We start from the raw sequence: 18722 nt of genomic DNA, 5'->3' as shown, positions 1-18722 counted from the left end.
GAAGGAAGAACAGCAGCAGCAACAGGAAGCAAATACCAAGTGACCAAAAACTTACGTGTGTCAAACGCATCAAAGCTTTCTTGCCAAATGTTGTTTGGCAATATGTTCCAAATGGCTTTTTTTGGTAAACGTAAATTTTCAGGAAGTTCGGGGTTGTGTGTGGCAAAACATGTCCCTCTGCATACATGTCCTGCTACGTAAATAGCATGGGTCAATGGCAAGTCCAGTGGCAGGGCTGCTGTGCCCTACTCTCGACGTTGCCGTAGTAGTGTTGCGGTATTTAGACCTTCACGGATGGGCTGAGGAATGGAAGGAGAATGCCCGTTTTCTGTAAGGGCTCAGAATGCCGACCCTTTTCTCTGCCTGCCTCTTCCCTATGCGTGAGATGAAGCTGTTTTATTTTTCTCCCTTGTTCCTGGTCTAAATGTTTCTGGAGCTGTTGCTGCTGTGGGTTTGCAATTGGTGTTACTGCATTTTTGTAGCGTTCTAGCGATGGGTCGTTTCTACTGTGGCGAAGCATCGAGATACGGTTTTCGGTTTAAAGCGTCAGAAACTACGTTCACCGAAACCGGTAACTCGTGGCGCAGGTGAAACCGATCTGGCACGTGCAGCTGTGCTCGCAGGGATGCTGGGTGGCTCCTCATCAAAACGGCAGGGTGCGTGTGTGGACATGCGTAGGGTTGCGCTCTGGGTCCGAGAGCGTTAACGTATTTTTGCTGTTGGAAGATGGAATGGAGCGTGTGCCTGTTAAATCTCAGGGCGGTCAAAAGCTAGGAGGGACCCTGAGCGGGTTTGGTGGCACAACTGCAGTTTTAAAAGATCTTGACCGTTTGGAGCAACAGCCTGGAAAAAATCATTCCTTTTTTGCAACGAGGCAGTTCACAAGGACAGATGTGTTGCTGTGCTCTCTAGCAAAAATACTCAACTTGGGACGTATAGGGTGATGAAGCCTCGGCTATACTAAGGCTTGAGAAAATGTATGTAGGGTCTCTATGTCTGTCACCTGCGTGTATCTAGGAAAGTGAGTTCTAGTGAAAGTAAAGTTGTCAATGAGTCAAAAAAGAAAGGAAAAAAAAAAAAAGCACAGTTGTCTGAAAAATGCAAAAGCTCTAGTGGCCTGTGTCAACAACTGTACCGAAGATGACACAAAAATATTTTTTCCTCCGCTCAGTCGTACTGTCTTCACAAACCTTCACAAAAAAAAAGGCAGCTTTGGATTCCTACCCAGCCTTGTGCTAATGTTTTTTTTTCTTCTCTCAGCTGGATGTCAGCTGGCACCGTTTCGCCGTGGTTGTCACGGAAAGTTTCCGTAGTGGCCTGCATTTGAAGAATATTTTTTATTTGAAGAATAAGATAAAGAGGATCCAGCCAGCAGCTGCAGACAGGAGATAGCCTGCCTCTCCAGGTGAGGATGGACCCTTCTTAGTGTAGTCCTCAGCAGATCCGATCACCAGTGTGCACGGCAGGGCCTGTATGCGTAACCAAAACCACAGTACAGTCATGTAGTGTGTGTGTGCATGTGAGGCTGTGTTTCTAGGAAGCCTCGTATTGTAAGAGCTGTAAGGCACCAGTCTAGTCTCTTAGGTGGATGACAGTCAAGTGACTGCAGCTACAGAGGAGGAAGGGAGAGGGAGAGAGAGACACACATGTCTGAACTGTCAAATTTTCTCAGCAGCTCCAAGAGTGGGAGGTACAGTGAGTCCTGGACCCCTGGGGCTGTGTCACCCCTCTTCTGCATCCCAGTCCCTCCCTGCCCCCACCTTCTCTTTCTCTCACTGCTTTAATTTTTTTGTTTTTTTTCTTCCTGTGCCTCTCCCTCTCTTGTTCTCTAAGTCCCCCTCTTTCTCTGTTGTTCTGCCTCTCTGTTTTCTTTTTCTCTCTGCATTTCTGACCTGTCCCATCCCTCTTTTTTATCCTCTGTTTCTGCCCTGCAGCCCATCACTACTTTTTCTTTCTCCATCTATCCGTCTGTCTTCTTATCCCAATCTTGTTAATTCCTCCCTGTCTGCCCTTTAGCCCTTCACAGTTCCCGCCGGTCTCACCTGTCTGATGCTGTGTCTCTATTTTTAAATTCCTTTTTCTGCCCTGTATTCTGGATACACTTTTACTTTCTTAGATTCTCTTGTTCCAGGTCCCTGTCCCTATGTTTTAACGTCTTCCCTCACTGTCCCATAGCCCATTTTTGTCTTTATTATTCTCTCGCTGTCTGGTTCCCTGTCCCTATTCTTTATTTTCCCTCTCTCTTCCCTTTAGATCATCAGTGTTTTTGGTATTTCTCAGTCTCTCTCATCTACCTCACTGTCCCCTTTTTTAATTCTTCCTTCTGCCCTGTGGCTCATCACTAATATTTGTTTTTCTCCATCTCTCTGTCTGGTATCCTCTCCCTTTTTATTAGTTCCTCCTCTCTGTCCTGTACCCCATTGCTACCCCGCCCCCGCCCCATCTCTCTCTGTCTCCCTTTCCATACTTTTCAATCCCCCCTCTCTGCCCTGTAGCCAATCACTGTTGTAGTGAGTTTGTGTGGCAAGCTGGGGCAGGGGAGTGGGCAGGGGCTGCAGGGGTGGGTTCTGTGAGAAGACACCAGGAGTTGCCCCCATGTTGGGCAAAGCCAGTTCCAGCTCCAAGATGGAGCTGCTACTGGTCAAAGCTGAGCCAACCAGCAACCCTGGTAGCACCTCTGTGATATGTAAGAAGGGCTAAAAAATGCTGTGCAGAAGCTGTCAGTCCTGCAGACACCAAAGTCAGTGAAGAAGGAAAAGGAGGAGGTGATCCAGGTCCTAAAGCAGATTCCCCTGCAGCCTGCAGTGAAGACCATGGTGACACAGGCTGTCCCCCTGCAGCCTACAGAGGTCCGTGGCAGAGCAGATATGCACCCTGCAGCCCGCCAGAGCAGGCGGATGCACCCAAAGGAGGCTGTGAAGCTGTGGAGAGGAGCCCACACTGGAGCAGGTTTTCTGGCAGGACCTGTGGCCCCATGGGAGTGACACCACACTGGAACAGAAGAAGAACACGAAGAAGGAAGGAGCAACAGAGACAACTTGTGATGAACTGACTGCAACCCCCCGCTCCCTCTCCCCCTGTGCTGCTTGGTAGGAGGAGGTAGAGAAGTCAGGAGTGAAGATGAGCCCAGGAAAAAAAGAGAGGGGTGGGGGGAAGGTGTTTTTCAGATTTGTTCATATTTCTCATTATTGTACTCTGATTTTGACTGACAATAAATTAATTTCCCCAAGTTGAGTCTGTTTTGCCTGTGACAGTAATTGGTGAGTGATCTCTTTGTCCTTACCTTGACCCACAAGCTTTTTTGTTGTATTTTCTACCCTCCTGTCTTGTTGAGGAGGAGGACTGATAGAGTGGCTTGGTGGACACTCGTCAGCCAGGCAAGGTCAACCCACCACAGTTTCCTTCTATCAGGCTCCCTGTCCCTATTTTTTAAATCTTGCCTATGTTTCTTGTATGTCATCGCTTTTGAAACTTCCTACCTCTCCATCCCTATTTAAATTCTTGCATGTTTCTTAAACTCAGTTGCTTTTTAAATTTTCTTGCTACTTTTCCCTCTCTTTGTCTCCCTGACCTTATTTTAATTTCTCGCCTGTGTTTCTTGTACCCTGTTGCTTTTCAAATTTCATTCTTATGTCTCCCTCTATGCAGCTTCATGTACCTACTTTTTGATTCTTGTACGCTGTTGCTTTCAAAATTTTCTTTCTATGTTTCCTTCTATCCATCTCCCTGTCTCTAGTTCTTAACTCTTCCCTCTCTGTCCTGTACCCTGTCACTTCTTACATTTTCGGTCCACCTCTCCCTTGGTCCACCTCTCCACCTCTTAGTTCTTGCCTATGTTTCTTGTATACTGTTGCTTTTTGAAATTTTTCTCTCTACCTGGCTCCCTGTTTCTTTTTTCTAGTTCTTGCTGTTTCTTCTCCTGTATCACCTGAGAATGTTTCCCTGTCCCTTGTCCTGTCTTTATCTTCTTGTCCTGCCAGTCTCTTCCCCTTCTCTCCCCTGCTTCCTATTATTTATTCCTCCATCTCCATCCCTGTTGTTTTGCTCAGTCTCTCTGCTCTTCTCTCTCCACACCCTTTCCCTGCTCCTTGTCCCTCTCTTGTTCCCAGCATCCCGTTTTCTGGCTCCCTGTCTTGCACCTCTATGTCCCTCTGTCCTTCCTCCTGTTTTTCTCTTCCCTTTTGTCCCCTCATCCTGCTGCCTTTGGGCACTGAGCCTTGTAGCCAACTCACTGCCAGGATTTCTTATATGCATTAATGAATAAATTTTTCCTGCCTCTTCTGTGTCCCTGGATGTGGGTAGGTGCAGGGGCAGGGATGATGTGCTGTGGGGCTTTGGCAATGGCCCCTGTTCCTGATGGGCTCCAGCTGGGGCTGGGATGGCTCCAGGTGTGGCCAGTGAGGCTGACGATGGGGCTGGCCCTGCTGTGTGAAGGGGCTCCAGCTGTAAAGGGGGCTGCCTGGGCAGGGGAACTGGCTGAGGAGGGAGTGCACGGGGGTCTGGCTGGTAGGTGCCTGCAGCAAGGAATGGCTAGTCCCTGTGGCAAGGAAGGATCCCTCTGAGCTGTCCCTGGCCTTTGTTGGCTACATGCGTGAGCCACCAAGTATCAAAGCAAGCCTTGTGGATGAGGAGCGTTGAGGCATCCGCTGCGTGCTGCCGAGCGGATGAGGGTCAGGCAGCCGGCACTGTGGAGGAGGAAGGGGCAGAGGCAGAGAGAGAAGCCGCGGGGGGGGGGCGGTGAAGGTCTCCTGCCAGCACCAGGAGCTGTGGTGAGTTGCATGTCCTCTCCTCTACATCCTGGCCCATCTCTGCCTCCCTTCTTTAGATGTCTGCTTGCCTCCCTTCCTCTGTCCCCCTCTCTGCCTGCCCACCTATGTGTATGGCTCCTCAAATCTTGTTATTCTTCTGTCAACTCTGCCCAGTACCCTGTTGCCTTTTAAATTTTTAATATGCCTTTCTCTAACCAGCTTCTTCTCCCTGTTCTTTATTTTTTCTGCACCGCCTTGTACCCCATTACTTTTAAAATTTAATTTCTATGTCTTCCCCTCTCTGTCTCCCTGACCCTATATTTTAATTCCTCCCTCTCTGTCCTGTACCCAGTTGCTTGAGACTGGCTGGCCATCGGTCAGTTGGTGGTGAGCAATTGTTTTCATTTGCTGGTTTTTTTTTTTTCCTTGTACAACTTTTTAAAAAAATGTCTTTTTAATTATTAAACTTTTTATATCAACCCATGAGTTTCTCACATTTACCCTCCCGATTCTCCCCCTATCCCACTGTGGTGGAGTAAGTGAGCAGCTGTATGGTACTTAGTTGCCAGCCAGGGTTAAACCACGATGCTACATCTACTTTTATGAAGCTGCCTATTGCTATTTTTAAATTATTTTCTGTCTGTTGTGTACCCTGTTGCTTTGAAAATTTGCTTTCTATGTCTACTTTTATCCAGTTCACTGTCTTTTTTTTATCCCTCTCTGTCCTGTGCCCGTGTCACTTTTAAATTTCCGTTATATTTCTCAGTTTTAGTTCACTGTGGCTATTTTAAATTTTTTTTTGTCCTGTACCCAATCACTTCTTAAATTTTCCCTCTATGTCTACTTGTATCGAGCTGTGTATCACTGTTTTTTAATTCTTTCCTCACTATTGTGTACCCCATTGCTTTTTACTTTTTCTTTCTATGTCTACTTTAACTTATTCACTGTCTTTAAGTTATTCCTGTCTGTCATGTAGCCCATCACCTTTTAAATTTTCTTCCTATGTCTGTCTGTTTAGTTAGCTGTCCCCATTTTTTAATTCTTTTGTCTCTGTCATGTACCCTGTTGTGCTGGTTTTGGCTGGGATTGAGTTAATTTTCTTCCCAGTAGCTCGTATGGGGCTACGTTTTGGATTTGTGCTGAAAACAGCATTGATAACTCAGGGATGTTTTTGTTATTGCTGAGCAGTGCTTGCACAGAGTCAAGGGCTGTTCTGCTTCTCACCCTGCCCCACCAGCGAGCAGGCTGGGGCTGAACAAGGAGCTGGGAGGGGACACAGCTGGGACAGCTGACCCCAACTGACCCAAGGGCTGTTCCAGACCATAGGATGTCATGCTCAGCATATCAAGCTGGGGGAAGGAGAAGGAAAGGGGGACATTCAGAGCGATGGCATTTGTCTTCCCACGTAACTGTTACACAGGATGGAGCCCTCCTTTCCTGGAGATGGCTGAACACCCACCTGCTGATGGGAAGCGGGGAATGAATTCCTTGTCTTGCTTTGCTTGTGTGCGTGGCTTCTGCTTTACCTATTAAACTGTCTTTGTCTCAATCTGCGAGTTTTACTTTTTTTTTCCCTGATTTTTCTCCTCCATCCTGCTGCAGAGCAGGCAGCTGTGTGGTGCTTAGTTGCCAGGTGGGGTTAAACCATGACACCTGGCACTTTTTTTCAGATTTGCTTTCTATGCCTACTTTAACCTATTCACTGTCTTTGTTTTTTTTAGTTTTATCCTCTGTCCTGTACCATCTCACTTTTAAAATTTTCTTTCTGTGTTTATTTGTTTGCTGTCCCTATTTTTTAATTTTTTCCCATATGTCCTGTAAGCAGTTGCTTTTTAAATTTTCTTTCTGTGGCTAGTTTTATACAGTTCACTGTCTATATATTTTTAGGTTTTTTGTCTCTGTCTTGCACCCCATTGTTTTTAAAATTTTCTTTCCATATCTCTATTTATCTATTTTTCTCTCCGTATTTTGAAATTTTTTTTCCTGTCCTGTATGCCATCATTTTTTAAATTTTCTTTCTATGTCTACTTTTATCAAGCAGTGTATCACAGCTTTTTGATTCTTTCCTGGCTGTCGTGTACCCTGCCAATTCTTACATTTTCTTTCTCTGTGTCTCTGTATTATTCACCCTATCCTTTTTTTTATTTTTTTCCTAGCCTTTTTTTAATGCTGTCACTGTTAAAATTTTCTTTCTCTGTCACCTTTTATCCAGTTCACTTTGTTTTTTAATTTTTCCTGTCTTTTTTCTGTCTTTTAAATTTCCTTTCTATTTCTCTATGTAGTTCGCTGTCACTATTGTTTAATACTTTCTTGTCTGTCCTGTAGCCTGTTGCTTTTTAGATTTTGTTTCTACATCTTCATTTCTTTAGTTTGCTGTCCCTGTTTTTCATTATTTTCCATTTTTCCTTATTCCGTCACTTTTAAAAATTTTCTATCTCTGTTAACCAGTTCTGTCCCTATTTTTTAATTCTTTCTTGTCCTGTACCCCATCACTTTTTAAATTTTCCTTCTATGTCTACTTTTATGATGCTGCATATTACTGGTTTTTAATTCTTTCCTGTCTGTCCTATACCACATCATTTTAAAAATTTACTTTCTATGTATGTCTCTCTTTTTCAGCCTATCAATATTTTTTAATTTTTTCCTTTGTCTTACACTCTATTGCTTTTAAAATTTCCTTTCTATGTCTCTGTTTTAGTTTGCTGTCCCTATTTTTTTCCCTTTATTTCCTTAATGCTGTGCTTTTAAAAGAGTCTTTCTATGTCTTCTTTTATCCAGTAACTGTTTCTATTTTTTAATTTTCCTGTCTGTCATGAAGTGCATTGCTTTTAAAATTTTCTATGTCTACTTTTATGTAGTTCCCTGTCCCTATTTTTCATTTTTTTCCTCTCATAATTCTTTTACTTTTCAAATCTTTTTTTCTAGGTGTACTTTTATCTTGTTTTCTGTCCCTATTTTTAATTTTTTCCTGTTTACTGTATCTTGTTGCTTTTAAAATTTCTGTTTTATGTCTACTTTTATCAAGATGTCACTCCCTTTTTTAAAATTTTCCTGTCTGTCCTGTACCCCATCTCTTTTAAATTTTCTTTCCTCATCTATTTTTAGCCAGTTTGCTGTCTTTATTTTTTAATCCATTCTAGTATGTCCTGTACCCAGTTGGTTTTAAAATTTTCTTTCTATGTCTTTGTCTGTCATGTCTCGGTTTCTCAGGATGACAACTCAGGTTTGCTGATTCCCAGGTCAGGATTAAAGTGAAACGACACCAGGGATCCTTTAACTCACAAAACTCAACTTTATTTGCTCATCACAAAAATTGGCATGAATCTACATCAGTAAACTGTGTAACCTGTGCTAACCCTGCATCACCAAACATACACTACAGGCCTTGCTTATTTTTGGATCAGTTAAGGGAAGACAGTAAGGAGACCCCTTCTGTTGAGTCATGAGGTTCAGAGCAGACCCCTTTGCTTTCTAGACTCCTTCTCACAGAGAAGCCTAGGGGCAGCTGGATCCACTCCTAGTCCCAGACTTGGTCAACGGTTTATGTCTACAGGGATAAGATGTAGGGATTACAGAAAAGGAAAAAGAAAGAGGGAAACAAGACAGAAGAGAAAGTTTTCACCGGTCCTGGGTCCAGCATTGGTTCAGTCAGCTGAGGGGTCCAGTCCCAATGGGCTTGCACACCTGGGGCTTCAGTTTGTGTCCTTTTATCCTCCTTGCCCCTCATTCGGGCAGGCACTCGAGCTTATTAGGCTAATTAGGTGTCATGAGCAGTTTGTGAGCCTTTGGGACTTGGGAGTCCTTTGGGGACTTCCCCTTCCCTGCAAACATGATCTTTTGTTACGCATGGTGAGCTGTCCTGCTCAGCATATCAGAACAGCCTGGTGAATTGCCCTGCTGGGCTTATCAGAACAGCTTTATCAGGACAGGGAGCTGTGCACCCTCTGGCATGCCCTCCGCCTCCTGTTGCTGATGGGTGCTGATGTGCTTCTTTTCACCTGTGGTTCCTTGCTTTGCAGGGTTCGTTGTTATGCAGAGTTTGTTGTTAAGCAGAGCTTGCCCCACCACAATGTTTGAGACATTAACTCTTTCAGCCTCTCACACCGCCTGTTTAGGGCTTTTTGCTATTTTAAAATTTTTTCCTCTCTTAATGCCTTTGTTGCCGAAAAACTCGGAATAAAGAACTTATCAACACCAATTTAGTGTAGATAAGCAGACACTTCTTTATTGATGGCCGGGTGCGCGGGTGAGTCCTCTCACGAACCACGCACACCTGAACACCAAAATCATACACCTTATATTGAACTTATTCATACATATTCATTAGATTTCTGAGAAATGTTATGCATATTCATTAGATTTCTGGGAAGTTATTAGCATATGTAAATGTCCTTTACGCAGGCGCAGTGAAGGTCTCTGGTGGTCTTCAGAAGCCCTCTGGTGGTCTTCCATAGTCTTCCTCACTTGTCCGCTTCTTGACCTCTCTTAGGTGATTCTGCGCAGTACGATTCTTACCATCATCTATATTAGTTTACATAAAAATGCATACTATGTCTATTCTTAAATTTAACCTTTCTAACAAGTAGTCCTTCAGTCACACCATCTTATTAATATTCTTATGTTAAAACAATCATCGGTTAATCTCACTTAACTCTACTGATTGGAATCCTCGATAATTAGATCGAGGTGGGAAGGGTAAGCGGTTTCCAAGCAGCAAACTGGTGTCCGTAACGGTTTCCTTAGTTTCCTAAAACAAAACACTACAAACCAACAAATCTTTGTCAAAGTTTCTGTGGTTAACTGATTTCAGACAATACTTGAATTCTTATAGTTACACATAGTACATTTTCTAAAGTTCCTAAGTTCCTATAGCTACGTTTCAAACTTAACACTCCCATACCTATGCTTCACAATTCTCTACTTCTTAATCAAACCAAACTCTTTCATATAATTAGGTTTTAATTTCTTTATCAAAATATTTGCAACACCTTCACTTTTGAATTTTGTTTCTTTGTTCACTTTTATGTATTTTTCTGTCTTTATTGTTTTCTTTTTTCCTATCTGTTCTCTATGTTATGACTTAAAATTTTCTATGCTTTTATCAAGATGTCTAACCCTATTTTTTTAATTTCCTGTGTCCTGTTGCTTTTATTTTTTATCTACTTTTATCCACTTCACTGTCTTTATATTTTATTCTAGTCTGTGCTGTGTAATTTAAAAATGCTGACACTTTTAAAATTTTGTTTATTTAGCTTGATGTTCCTGGTTTTTATTTTTTCCTGTATTTTCTTAATCTTGTTGCTTTTTAATTTTTTTTTCCTACATCTGCCTTTATCTACCTCCTGTCCCTACTTCTTAATTCTTGTCTGTTGGTGCCCTGGTTTTGGCTGGGATAGAGTTAATTTTCTTTCTAGTAGCTGGTATAGTGTTATGTTTTGGATTTAGTATGAGAAAAATGTTGATAACACACTGGTGTTTTCAGTTGTTGCTAAATAGTACTTAAAGCAAGTCAAGTATTTTTCAGCTTCTCATGCCCAGCCAGCAAGAAGGCTGGAGAGGCACAAGAAGTTGGGAGGGGACACAGCCAGGACAGCTGACCTAAACTGGCCAAAGGGATATTCCATACCTTATGATGTCATGCACAGTATATAAACTGGGGGGAGCTGGCTGGGAATGGGGAGCCAGGGGCAGGGATCACTGCTTGGGAACTAACTGGGCATCGGTAGGCGAGTGGTGAGCAATTGCATTGCACATCACTTGTTTTGTATATTATTATCTCCAAGTATTATGTTTTGTGTATTATTATCTCCAATTATTTTATTATTATCTTCCTTTCTGTCCTATTAAACTGTCTTTATATCAACCCACAAGTTTTACTTCCCCCCCCGCCCCCCTCGATTCTCTCCCCTAACCCACTGGGTGGTGGTGGGAGTGAGCAAGCGGCTGCTTAGTTGCTGGCTGGGGTTAAACCACAACAGTTGGGTAGGTTGTCAATTTTAGAATTTTCTTTATGTCTCCATTTATTTAGTTTGTTGTCCCTATTTTTAATTTTTTTCCTCCTTTAATGCCTTCCTTCTTGAATTTCTTTTCTATGTCTACTTTTATCTAGTTTTCTGTCCCTATTTTTAAATTTTTCTCCTGTGCCTTGTACCCTTTTGGGTTTTTTATATTTCCTTTCTATGTCTGCTTTTATTTGGGGGGGGGCTCTTTTCTTGGTTCATCCTCAGGCTTTAGAGGGTCTCCTCGGCACGCTTTTATCTCTGGGGTGTAATTTGCACCCCTCTTGGTTTGTCAGAACATTGCCTCTTCCTCAGAGCAGTCTTTTTGTCCTCTCTTCCATCTCGCTTGCCTCCAGTGGGTCAGTCTCCCTCATGATACCTGTACCATGTTCAAATCTCCTCCCGAGTATCTTTGTGCCCTCGAGCCTTCTTCTGTGTCTCTGTCTACCTCAGTACCCCACTATTTCTGTCACAATGCTTCCTGCGAGCATCCTTCTGTTCCATCACTATCCTTGAGTTCTGTAGCAGGCTTTGTTTCTTTCTTATTCAGAGACAACTCTTCCTGAGGCTTTCATTGTGCCCCAGAGCACTCTTACCTTATTCACTGCTATCTTGGATGTCTCCATTCAGTCGCTCATCCCCTGAGGACATCTGTACATTGCTGGGACACCTTCTTGAGTTTTGCATTGTGTCCCAGAGCTGCCTTCTGTCTTTCACTCTCAGCACCCTTCTCCCATCATCATGCCTCCTGAGGCCATCCTTGTGCCCCACAGCCCTCTTTTGGCTCTGTTGTGCGCTTTGCACCCTTCTCCCTCCCTGAGAACCTTTCCTGATGCCATCTTTCATCTCCAGAATGCTCATGTTGTCCTCTATGCTAGCTAGGATACCTCTGTTCAGTCCCTAGTCCCCTGAGGACATCTGTAGTCTGTTTAGATCCCTTCTGGACTTCTTCATCATGGCCTCGAGCCTTCTTTTGCCTGTCCCTCTCAGAAGCCCTTTGCTACTGTCACAATGTCTCCCGAGGTCTTAGATTTTCCCTGCAGCACACTTTTAGCTCTGTAAGCCCCCTTTGGACTCATTTTGTTGCAATTACACCTCTCTGATACTGAAAAGCCGGTCGAAGAAACTCTCCAAGACTTGTTTTGGAGTTTTAGAAAGCAGGCATTCTTTACTGAAGCGCTGGATGCACGGGGGATAGTTCCACCTAGCGTGCATACCACAGCTTTAGCACAAACAGGTTATATAGAATAACTAATGGCATATTAATCAGATTAGTATACGTATACATAAAAATGATTATAACTGATTATCGTAGTACTACCTACATCCGATCATGCGCAACTAAGGATCCATTTGAGGCAAAGGGCTGCTTTTACAACCACGGACCCATTTGAAGTTCTTGTTGGCTGTCCTTGAAGTCTTTATTCTTGTCCTTGTTCTTTGATCTTGAAGTTTAACGCAGTTTGAATCACATGTGGTCAGTTTCAACATTGTTCTCATCTAGCGTACAGGAACATCTAGTCATAAGAGCAAAGAACTGCAAAACTTATGAATAATTACTAGTTAATCACTTGACTACAGTTTTGTAATTATGTCCCCAGCTACCCTTTGTCTACTGTTTCAACCATAATGTTAATATATGATCATTTATCAAATCTCACTTATACAGTTATCTAGCAGCAAACCAGTTTTCATCAGTCTGCCTTCTAAAGGATGTGTTGTATTGTGAGCTGACCTGTTTAGCTCGAGTCCTAATTAGGGCACCTGCTAGCCTCTCCCTTTGCTGGAATTCCTCTACTCATTTGGTGTTATTTTTTTAATATGCTGAAATACAGTTTGTGATTTTAATTTTTCAGATGTGTTGTCGTAAGGGTGTGGTGATGCTCAGCAGATGCCCCATCCTGTGGGAAGCACCCCCTCCATGGGGCAGGCAGTGTGGATTATCTGGTGTTGGGTCAAGAACCCAGAGTGGAATTGCTGTTGCAGATTATCCCAGATGAGTTTACCTACTGTGGATTACCTGGGTGGAGCCCCTGGTGAAGGTAAACCTCATGCATGCCCCCCCCCAGCCTGTGCATGTTCTTGTGCATGTATCTTACCACCGCAAACTATCCATCTAACCCACCTTCCCTGTGAGTTTTTTCCCATGCCGATTGGTGGGGGCGTCACCCCCTTCCCTCCACTGGCCATGTATCCCTGAAGTTCCATGTTTTCTTGGTGTCATTTGTGGCTGCTGCCCCCCGCTAAACCGTGGGGGTGTGGCTTCTGCTGACCCTTTCCTGCATGACTGCAGGGGGTGTCGTTGCCCCCCTGCCCTGCCCTGCCCTGGCCTGTCCTTGTGGGGTATGGCTGCTGCCTGGTCCCCCCCCAGGTATTTCCATGGGTTTTTTGGTGTCTTTTGCACTTTGGGACTCTTGTACCTCTGTTAAGGGAGTCAGCTGGAGACACGCTCAGGGGGACTCTGAATCATTGGCTATTCACAGTAAAAAATTTATTTTGCAACCAGAGATATTTTGGAGATGGAATTCTTAAGGGATCTAATTCTGCTTTTTGATTCATTCCTATCCAGAAGGTAGTTCTGGTAGAAGTAAGGTGGTATGCACAGTCTTGCTAGAAATGACGCATAACCCCAGAGCGTTTTGGCTTTTTTATAGGAAACTAAAGCACATCAATTTTGATAACAACATTGTTATTGCATTTAATGAGCTAGTTTCTTACATAGTTTAGAAGGGCATCTATCGTTTTCTATCTACACCCCAGAAAAATTGTTTAATTCCCTAACTGGTCACATTGCTGATACAATAGGTGTAGCTGTAGTACAGGAGCAAGTAGTGTCATTTCCTGGGGGGGGGGGGTTACTTTCTCTGTCTAGGACCTTGCTTGCTGTAAATTTAAGGCAGGTGGGAACAGTGCTGCTTCTCCTCCAGCTGACTTTATAACTTCTGGTGGTTTGCCCTTCCCCTTTCCCAGGTGATTGTGCTAAGGGTGGTGGGCGGAGGCTCGGGCTATTTGAGCCACAGCCTCTGCTGAGGGAGCTCATTGTGCTCCTGGGTTTCTCTGGTGTTGGTGCTCAGCTCTTCCTTGAGTCCTTTGCAGCTTTTGAGCTGGCTCAGCCTTTTGGGAAGAGGTGTCTGCCTGAGGTAAGAGCTTCAGGACCAGTCAAGGTTTAGCAGCATGTGTAGTAGCAAGTAACACTTGTATGCAGCTTTTTTTTTTCCTTTTTTGCAGGTCAGTAATTTTGTTTTGAGTGTTCAGGGGTAGAAAGATGGTTTAATAGTATGCATTGTTTGGGTTTTTTTTTTAATTCTTCATGCTTTGTGTTTTCCTGGAATTCCCAACTTTTTTGAAGAAGGAACCTTGTTTTTTTCACCAGTTCTGCTGTATGCTGTGTAAGTTGCTGATATCTCTCTTAACGGGACCGATGGTGACATTGTTTGTCAGGGGTTAGGGTGAGCGTCTTATATGTATTTGTATATGGAGATTTAGTATTTCTGAAGAAAGCAGAAGGGCCGTGAGGCACAGTGCCTTTCAGGCTCTGGGATGCCTTTCCTCATTGACCACAGAATGCCATATTGTCCCTAGAATCTTTGCAGCTTATGGCAGGCCCCTCATAGATTACAAGCTTTGGGACTTGACTTTATTTTGTGGGTATGTAGCAGAGCTCAGGGTCTCTGTGAAACTGTAGGTTAGGAGGTGCCCCCAGAATTTGGGATATGGCTCAGAAGAGCGGCTCCCGAGGAGTAGCCACTGAAGGGGGTTCAGGGGTGCGAATGGAGGGCAGGAGGTGTCAGGAAGCAGTGGGGTTCCTTTCCTGACAGTTGAGGAGAAGAAAAGGGGTTTCTAAAGTTTTGGGACTGCTGTGGAAAGGGAGGAGGGTTCACCAGCCCTTCTCAGATGAGTTTTGCAGTTGGATTTGGATGTCATAGAATCGTAGAATGGTTTGGGTTGGAAGGCACCATAAAGATCCTCTAGTTCCAACCCCCCCGCAATGGGTAGGGACGCCTTCCGCGAGACCAGGTTGCTCAAAGCCCCATCTGACCTGGCCTTGAATGCTTCCAGGGAGGGAGCATCCGCAGGTTCTCTGGGCAATGTGTTCCAGTGCCTCGCCACTCATAGTGAGAAACGTCTTCCTAACGCCTAAACTAAATGTACCGTCCTTAGGACTAAAGTTGTTACCACCTTGTCCTATTGCTGTACACCCTTGTAAAAAGTCCCTCTGCAGGTTTCTTATAGGCACCCTTTACGTACCTTCAAGTCTGCTATAAGGTCTCCTGCAAAGCTGCATGCCGGTGAGCGGTCTGAGAAGGTGAGGCGGTCGTCGGCCGGGTCGGTGTTGATTAGCGAACTATTATGGGGCTGCTTGGTTAAGCATTTACCTTCTGTTCTGGAGGCGCTGTGTGGGCTATCTTTGAATTGGGTGAGCGTTTGAGGTGAGCTGTGGATTAGTGAGGAGGAGCGTGGGGCCGATGACTTCTCATGAGCGCCATGCTAACTTGGTGTCTCTTGGTACCTTAGGTACCACGAGTGACGACGGCTGCAGGGGTCTGACGCTGGAATGAGCGGGGAAGTGAACATGGTGGCACTTGTGAGGAGGGGGGAGTTGGGGAAGTAGTTGGCATTGGCCAGCGGGATGCTTACTCCCTTTTCTGATTTGTTTGTTTGTTTTTTTGTTTGTTTTTTTATTTCAGATGTTGAAGAGCAATGTGTCCCCTTGAGGAACATCCCAGTTAGCCCGTGTGGTTTTGTGGAGGATGGATTCAGACCCTCGGCCCTCTGAAAGCTAAGTTGAGGGACCCGGGCTGGGGAGAGGCTGGGAATTGCAGGGAGGGGTTTTAAAGTTAGCGCAGGAGAGAGGGCTGTCCCAAAGCAGCCCCTTTGTGCAGGCGAAGGGAGCGGGTTGCTTTTCAGCACTAGACCAGTGTGTGCCGGGCAGGGCAGTTCCAGCCTGTGTCTGTGGTGGTGTGTAGTTTGTGTAGTCTGTCCTCTGTGGCTCAGATCTCAATGTCCTTATTGCGCTTTGTGTTGGGGGAGCATGGCATGCGCTTCAGGTGCTGTCCCTAGGGTCTCGAATGCTCGTACTCGTTGGCATGGTGCCAGTTGGGTGCTTCTTTTCTTGCGCTCGGAGCTCTAAAGCATGGATCGGTCTCAGCAGGTTCCAGTCGGTTCTTTTTGCGGCGTTCTTTCGAGCTGCTTTGGCAGCTCTGCTCTCTAGCTGTCCGTTCTCTCAGACTGGGAGTTCTTCCCTGCATCTTGATGTTCCTAGGTCTTGATGGCAGGCTTCTGGCGCATCCATCATCTCGGTTTTGACAGTACCATCTTGTAACAGGCTGTTAAGTTGGACTGCTCGGGGTCTGCCGTACAGCCTCGTTGCCTCAGTGGTTTGGACGCTGTAGGTCATCTTGCCGGATGGCACCTCCCATCCGGGAGTCATTCTTCTTGCCGAGAGTTTTCTCTCTGAATCACCTTGTCTGTACTGTTCTATCTTGTGTTGGTCTGTGTACAGGTGTGTTTGGCTTGGAGCTGCTCTGCCCGGGGCTGTAGAGTCAGGGATAGGTGGAACAGCGATAAGAGTCTATGGGTGAAATGTTGATTTGCCTTAATTGTTTAGGCAAGGGTTGTACAGTCATCTGGGATCGAGTAGGCATTGGTGGGCTGTGTGGACAGCAACGTTGAGATTTCTTTACGGAAATGATTGTAGGCTTGTGGCAGAGGCTGTTGAGGGGTGGTGAAGTGGATTTGAGTCTCTAAGGTGTTGAGGCTTGCATGTGATGGGCTTAAAGTTTGGCCCTGGGTTTTTTGTTTTTGTTTTTTTAAAAATGGCTGGTTGTAGCTGGAGTACTGGTATTCCTAGATGGAATCAAGATCTCTAGAGTTGTTAAGCTCTTGCTCTGCATCCAGGCTGACTCATTCAATGTGGGGTTTTATTCGGATGCAGAGAGACAAGATGCATGCCCCAGAGCGACAGAGGAGGGGAGCGGAGCGCCGTAAGGAGGTGGGTCTGTGAGTGGAATCAGAGGGCAGATGCGGCCGGTGGCTCTATGACTAGCTGATAGGGTTCTTTTTTTCTTTTATTATGAAGGTGCGAAGCAAGGAGCGAAGTGGGCCATCAGCACCAGAGGTGTCTCGGGCAAGGTGAGCCGTGACTACTGGGTTAAAGGAACCGTTCCTTTGGAGGTGTCGCATTGTTGGCAAATTTGCAAGCATCCCTCGTTTGTTTTTTGCAGGCAGTACACGTGCTTTGACGTGGCAAGCTCTTGATGACAGAGCGGGTTAGCTGAGCAGCCAAGGTAAAGGAGAGGGAGTTGGGAATTGGTCCGGGCAGGCTGAGGTTTTGGGCGGCCTCTCAGCATGCGTCTTCTGCTTTGGTTTTTGCAGGTGGGGCACGCAGCCTCAGAGGAGCCATGCCACAGGCCAATGAGGAGTTTGAGAAGGTGAGGTGGTTGTGGGCTGAGTTGGTGTTGAATAGCAAATATTACATGGTTGCTTGGTTAAGCATTTATCTTTTGTTTTGCAGGCGCTGTGTGGGCCACCTTTGGATTTGGATGAGCATTTGAGGTGAGCTGTGGATTAGGGAGGAGGAGAATGGGCCTGGTGAGTCTCACGACTGCTATGCTAATTTTGTGTGTCTTGCTGTCTCAGGTACCATGAGTGATGATGGCCGCAGGGTCTGAGTCTGGAATGAGCAGGTAAGCATAACGCTGTGGTGTGTGTGATTAAGTGGGGGGTTGGGAAACTAGTTGGTGTTGGCTGATGGGTTACTTACTGCCTCTTCTGATTTTGTTGCCTCTTTTTTTTTTTTGTCTTCACTGCAGATGATGAAGAGGAACCTGGCGACTGCCGGATCGTCCCAGTTAGCCCATGTGATTTTTGCAGAGGATGGATTCGTACCCTTGGCCCTCTGAAAGTTAAGTTGAGGGACCCGGGCTGGGGAGAGGCTGGGCGGGAGGGACACAGCTGGGAATTGCCGTGAGGGGTTTTAAAGTGAGAGTAGGAGGGCACGGCTGTCCAGGAGCAGTCCTGTTTGGGCAGATGAAGGGAGCGGGGTGCTTTTGAGCCCGAGACCAGCGTGTGCCGGGCAGGGCAGTTCCAGCCCGTGTCTGTGGTGGTGTGTAGTTTGTGTAGTCTGTCTTCTGCACCTTCGATCTTCCTCGGGTCTCAATGCCATCATCAGTCTTTGCGCTCAGGGAGCGTGGCATGCGCTTCGGGCACCGTCCCTAGGGTCTCGAATGCCCTTACTCATCGGCACTGTGCCAGTCGGGTGCTCCTTTTCTTGCGCTCGGAGCTCTAAAGCATGGATCGGTCTCGGCGGGTTCCAGTCGGTCCTCTTTTGCGGCGCTCTTCCGGGCTGCTTTGGCAGCTCTGCTCTCTAGCCATCCATTTTCTCGGACTGGGACTTCTTCCCCGCATCCTGACATCCTTAGGTCTCGACGCCAGGCTTCTGGCGCATCCATCATCTTGGTTTTGACGGGTTTGATCTTGTAAAAGGCTCTTACTTTTGCCTCTTCTTCCTTGGGGCTGTTGTAGAGCCTCCTCGCTTTGTGGTTTGTGGGCGCTTTAGGTCAATTTTCCAGATGGCACCTCCCGTCCGGGGGTCGTCATTCTTCTTGCTGAGAGTTTTCTCTCTCTTTGAATCGCCTTGTTGGTAGTGTTCTGTGTTGTGTGTGTTTGTGCACGGGTGCATTTGGCTTGGAGCTGCTCTGCCTGGGGTATCTAGAGTCAGGGGTAGGTGGAACAGCGATAAGAATCTGTGGGTGAAATCTTGATATGTCTAGTTTGTTAGCATTGAGGGTTAAATGATTTTTGAGTCATTGCATGTCAGTAGGGGAGTGGATTGCAAGTGGATTGGGACGTAGAATATAGTAAGGCAGTAAGTGGGCATGGGTGTTAATATTTGTTTATGTGGACACTTTGTGGTAAGCTTTTAGAAATGGTTAAGGCATTGAGGTTTTTGTTTTTGGAATAGGCACGAAGCAGG

At 45.5% G+C, this 18722-nt stretch overlaps 2 long non-coding RNA genes across 6 annotated transcripts; both read left to right on the top strand.

Annotated features, from left to right (window-relative positions):
• Nucleotides 1-2: 2 nt before the first annotated feature.
• On the top strand, nt 3-15535 carry LOC138690817 (uncharacterized). 3 transcript variants are annotated; one of them, XR_011329617.1, is made up of 4 exons: nt 3-571; nt 1261-1405; nt 12604-12789; nt 15436-15535. It is a non-coding gene; the product is annotated as an uncharacterized lncRNA (long non-coding RNA). The 3 variants fall into 3 exon arrangements; XR_011329616.1 differs by lacking the exon at nt 15436-15535 and having other exon boundaries at nt 12604-12982; XR_011329618.1 differs by lacking the exons at nt 12604-12789; nt 15436-15535 and adding an exon at nt 1585-2568.
• Nucleotides 15536-16066: 531 nt separating this feature from the next.
• Nucleotides 16067-18135, top strand: LOC138690814 (uncharacterized). Of its 3 annotated transcripts, XR_011329603.1 has the most exons (5): nt 16067-16739; nt 16827-16879; nt 16972-17034; nt 17123-17178; nt 17262-18135. It is a non-coding gene; the product is annotated as an uncharacterized lncRNA (long non-coding RNA). The 3 variants fall into 3 exon arrangements; XR_011329602.1 differs by having other exon boundaries at nt 16068-16739; nt 17123-18135; XR_011329601.1 differs by having other exon boundaries at nt 16070-16739; nt 16972-18134.
• Nucleotides 18136-18722: the final 587 nt, after the last annotated feature.

Source organism: Haliaeetus albicilla, chromosome 24, assembly GCF_947461875.1.
Source record: "Haliaeetus albicilla chromosome 24, bHalAlb1.1, whole genome shotgun sequence".
NCBI lineage: Eukaryota > Metazoa > Chordata > Aves > Accipitriformes > Accipitridae > Haliaeetus > Haliaeetus albicilla.
The sequence above is the reverse complement of the archived record's forward strand: the minus strand, read 5'-3'. Positions and strand labels throughout refer to the sequence as shown.